The following is a 5,141-nucleotide window of genomic DNA, read 5'->3' as shown; positions in this document are numbered from 1 at the left end:
CAGGAATTGATGGAACACAAACTGAAATCTTTCAAGAAAGTGAAGCAGTACAGGAGGCACTCACTCATCTCTGTCAAGAAATTTGGAAGACAACTATCTGGCCAACTGACTGGAAGAGATCCGTATTTGTGCCCATTCCAAAGAGAGGTGACCCAACGGAATGTGGAAATCATCAGACAATCTCTTTGATACCCCATGTGAGTAAAGTTTTACTAAAGGTAATACAGGCTTCAAGCATACACTGACAGAGAACTTCCAGAGATTTAAGCTGGATTCAGAAGGGGCCGTGGAACGAGGGATATCATTGCCAATGTCCAATGGATCTTGGCTGAAAGCAGAGAATATCAAAAAGATGTTTACCTGTGCTGTATTGACTAAGCAAAGACTTTCGATTATGTGGATCATAACAAGCTATGGACCTACTGATAGGATGCAATAAAAGCATTCTAAACAATACTCAACTCTTAGACGCATAACTGTTTACTTTAATGGGTAACCATGTGGGAGACTTTCATGGGTCACCTAACTCCCAAAGACCCAAAGCAAGCTCTGTAGACTCTCTCGGCACTTTAGAGGATATCTACAGAGAGCACGCATGTGCGTACACACACACACACACACACACACACACACACACCTGGAGCCCTTGCAGAAACCACACCTTTTTTTGACCAAGCCATCCAATAAAACACGATGTTGTTTTTGTGCGCCTTCAACCTGATTCTGACTTACAGCAACCCTGTAAGATGAAATTCTGGTGTGGCGCTATAGGATAAGCACTGGATGGCAAGGTCAGTTTGAACCGCAAGATTGGTGGTTCAAAACCATTGCTGTTCCTCAGAAACTCTATATAGGGTCAGTAGGAGTTGGAACTGACTCGACGGCACTTAACAACAATGACAACATAAGACAGAGGAGGACTTTCCCAAAGGGTTTCCAACAGCGGCGCAAGTCTTTCTTCCTCAGGACCACTGGAGGACGTGAACTGCCAGCTTTGCAATTAGTAGCTGGGAGCTTAACCTTTGTGCCATTAGGACTCTTTTGATTGATGTTGTTAGGTGCTGCTGAGTCAGGTCCAACTCAGAGCAACCCTATGTAGGGTTTCCAAAGCTATAAATCTTCACAGGAGCAGAAAGCCTCATCTTTCACCTAATAAAGAGCTGGTGGGCTCAAACCACTAACTTTGTGGTTAGCAGTCCAGTGCTTATATCCTATAGCTCCTAGAACATATTATAATGTTCTACCTAAGAAACAACACAAAAAAACTTGCTGACTGACTGGCAATGTTCAATTTAATCTCATCTTTGGAAATCATTCCCCGGGTTTGGTTCTCTGAATTTGAAGAGGCAAGTTAGGTCAAACAGAGTTGGGTCTCGTTGGGCTCATTCTGGACTTTTACAACACACATCAAGCTCAAGAATTCTTATTTTCTTTCCTTCGTTTAATTTGCAATTCTGATCACTGATGAGCAGAACTCTCCTGTACGTTATGTTGACCCCAGGGATTTGGAAATGATTTGGGACCTCTGACTATGATCAGCTTACAACAAAAGAGTCCCGGAGCTTGTGAGAGCCAATCAGATAGTTCATCTATTCTCTTAATATTGATAAATGCAAAAAATGCAGGCTCCATTTTATGGATCAGGCAAGTTGAGGCCTACAATGGTGACTTACAGTGTGACAAGACAAGGACAGCATGGTACTGGGGAGGATGCTCTCATTTGATGCTGAGATCTGAAATCAGGTTTGTAAATCACATATTATCCACCTGCCTAGACACCTAAATAAAGTAAACACTGGGACTCCTGAGAGACCAGGCTGAGCAGTGAGGGGGGAAAAGAGGCCAGGGGCATTTTAAAATCATGAATCTATAGTAAGACAGTGCAGGGACCCGATTAGCAGCTGACTTTTCAAAAAGTTATTAAAATTGCCTAAAACTGAATACTGCTTCTCTACAAGTAGAAGCAACTATCATGAATAAGCAAGCAAATTAGCGAGTTATTTTAGACCCACATTCTCAGGGTCTAAAGTAAACAAATCAAGCAGTTATTCTAAGAGAACTTTCAACAAACTTGGCTTTTCCCTTTTATTAGCATTCGGTTCCGTTTAGTTCACCAAGCATTCATTGAATGTTTACTATATGCCAATCACTGGGCATTTCATTTCCATTCTTCTAACGGTCAGCTGTCACCTCGTTTTCCCTCTTTAAGCTCTTCTAAATAGAAACACTGTCTTGCAAAAGCATTTGTGAGCACAGCAAATTTTACTGAAGGAGGTGAGGAAGAAGTTTAGATTACTCATCCCAGTAGACAGGCTGAAACTCCCCTGTCACAAGCGGCTGGATCCCCAGGAAGATGAAGATGAGATGAAGGTTATGGTCCAGCATTCATGGAGGGGTGCGGGGAGGAAGCAGAACTGGGGTCAGCAAGCTGCAATGCAGCCCCATCAAAGGCCTCAGTCAATCCTACAGAGACTTTTCCAGAACTTCAAGAGTCCTTCAGAGGTATTCCAAAAAGGCCAGGTCTTTAGGACCTCCATCCATCACTGAATGTGGGCTCCCTGGAAGGAGGTGTGACCTTGGGGAAGGCAGCTGTCTTTGAGAGAGGCAATCCCCACGGGGGGGGGCTGACAGCTGCGGACTGTCCCCACCATTAGTCCATCATCCTTGACCTGGGCTATACATCACAGTGTTCACTGCAGTCATTGTTGCTCTTAACAATTTCTGTCCTCCCTCAGGAGCCACCAGGGAGGGCTCTCTTTCACTCCTGCCTCCTGTTGTTGCTGTTAAGTGCTGCAATTTGTATAGGATTTCTGAGGCTATAAATCCTTATGGGAGCAGAAACCCTCATCTTTCTACTGAGGAGTAGCTGGTGGATTTGAATTTCCAATCTTCTGGTTAGCAGTCCAGTGCTAATCCTATAAGGCCACCAGATCTGAGTGTTCATCATTTCCTCTCCCTCACTGATGTTCCTCTCTTGGAACTTACAAATGCAAACCCACCTAGGAAGAAAGAGTCTGAGAGGGACTTTAGTTCCCAAAATGTGGTCCCAGGGCCAGCAGCATCAGTATCACCTGGGACCTTGTCATAATGCAAATTATTAGACTCCACCCCAGACCTACAAGGTAAAAAAACTCAGGAAGAGGGGTCCAGCCTGTTTTTTAAATAAGTTCTCCAGGCGATTTTGATGCATGCTTCCCGTTTGAGAACCAGCGCATTAGGTTATACTAAGGAGTTGTTAAGTTCCAAGAGCAGTCTTCCTTTCTGTTCTCTGCTACTCCTACTTGCTTGTTCCTGCCTCAGGGCCCTTGCACTTTCTGATCCTGCTCCCTATAACACTTTTTCATAACTCTGCCAATGGTTAGTTCCAATTGCTCTTAAATTTCTCAATTCAACTATGCCCTTCTATAAGTGACCACAGAATCCAAAATTGGTTATCCCTAGCTATTCTATTTGGAGAAAGATGAGGTTTTCTGCTTCCATAAGCATTTACAGAGTTGCTACGAGTTAGAACAGACTAGACAGAACAAAACAACAACCAAGTTATTCTCTCCCAGCATGCTGGGATCTTTCTCTCGCAAGTCATCTTGGTCGTCACCTGTTTATTTGCTTATTATCTTTCTCAATACCTCTAGCATGTCATCTTCCTAAGAGCAGAAATCTTGTGTGTCTCATTTACTACTCAGAACAACATCAAAGCATACATTTAAAAACAACAACCCCAAGTCATGGCAATCCTGGATGTGTCAGAGAAGAGCTGTCCTTTCTAGATCTAGTTTTTCTGCGGTGGATTGCCAGGACTTTATTCTGAGTTACCTCTGGATGGGCTGAAACCTCTAGCCGCCAAGTGCATAACCGTCCGCACCCACCCAGGGACTCCAAAGAAAAGCTGCTGTCGTTGCTAAGTGCTGTCCAGTAGGTTCCAACTCACTGAGACCCAGTAGAGCTGGGGGGAGGAACCTTTTTTCCACCAAAAATTTTTACATCATTCACGGACCATACAAAATTACCAAGTTAAGAATGTTGTTATTGTTGTTATGTGCCGTGGAGTCAGTTCCGACTCATAGTGACCCTTGCCCAGGGTTTCCGAGGCTGTAAATCTGTATGGGAGCAAAAAGCCTCATCTTTCTCCCACGGAACCGCTGGTAGTTTCAAACTGCTGACCTTGCTGTTCGCAGCCCGATTCATAACCACTACGCTACCAGAGGCCTGTCAGATTGTACTTGTACTGGGCGTGACTGCTAACAATGTACGGAATGTCATCATCTGGGGAAACCATTCCTCAGCTCAGTATCCAGATGTCAACCATGCCAAGGTGAAATTTCCAGGCAAGAAAGTTGGTGTTTATGAAGCTCTGCAGACTGACAGCTGGCTCAGGGAAGAATTCATCACAGCTGTGCAGCAGCGTGATGCCGCTGTCATCAAGGGTCAAAAACTCTCCAGTCACAATGTCTGCTGTGAAAGCCATCACTGACCACATCACAGACACCTGGTTTAGAACCCCAAAAGGAGTCTGTGTCCCTGGGTGTGATCTCTGACAGTTTCTCTTATGGTGTTCCTGATGATCCGCTCTACTCATTCCCTGTTATAATCAAGAATAAGGCCAGGGAGATGGTTGACGGTCTCCCTGTTAATGATTTCTCACCTGAGAAGATGGAGCTTACTGCAAAGGAACAGACAGAAGAAAAAGAAACTGCTTTTGAATTTCTGACCTCTGTCGGACTAGATAATCAGTTTAATGCTACTAAATGCCCAAAAGCTGAAGAATCTAAAGGTCATCTTTGACGCTAGTACCAAATAATAATAACACTGTACTTAAATTACTTATGAAAAACAACACATTTCAAGGATTATGTGTTTCTTGGTACAAATTTGTGACAATTTATTATCATGGTGTTACTGCTGCATTCTAAATAAAACTATATATTCAAACAAACAAAAAAATTTGCCCACTGTATTTGGTCAAACATTTCATTGTTGTTGTTGTGAAGTGCCATTGAGTCTGTTCCAACTCATAGCGACCCTGTATAGGGTTTCTGAGAAGCGGCTGGTGAGCTTGAACCGCCGACCTTGGGATTCAGACCAACCTTGAAGTCCGCGTATTAACCCATACAGCCACACCATTTAATTAACTCACCTCTAAT

General features: G+C 43.7%; 1 pseudogene; it reads left to right on the top strand.

Annotated features, from left to right (window-relative positions):
* Nucleotides 1-4,782, top strand: part of LOC102817772 — a 6,010-nt pseudogene extending 1,228 nt beyond the window's left edge.
* The last annotated feature ends 359 nt before the right edge of the window (nt 4,783-5,141 follow it).

Source organism: Chrysochloris asiatica, unplaced genomic scaffold (genome assembly GCF_000296735.1).
Source record: "Chrysochloris asiatica unplaced genomic scaffold, ChrAsi1.0 scaffold00078, whole genome shotgun sequence".
In the NCBI taxonomy this organism is placed as follows: Eukaryota; Metazoa; Chordata; class Mammalia; order Afrosoricida; family Chrysochloridae; genus Chrysochloris; species Chrysochloris asiatica.
Note: the sequence above shows the minus strand (reverse complement) of the source record. Positions and strands in the feature narration are given on the sequence as shown.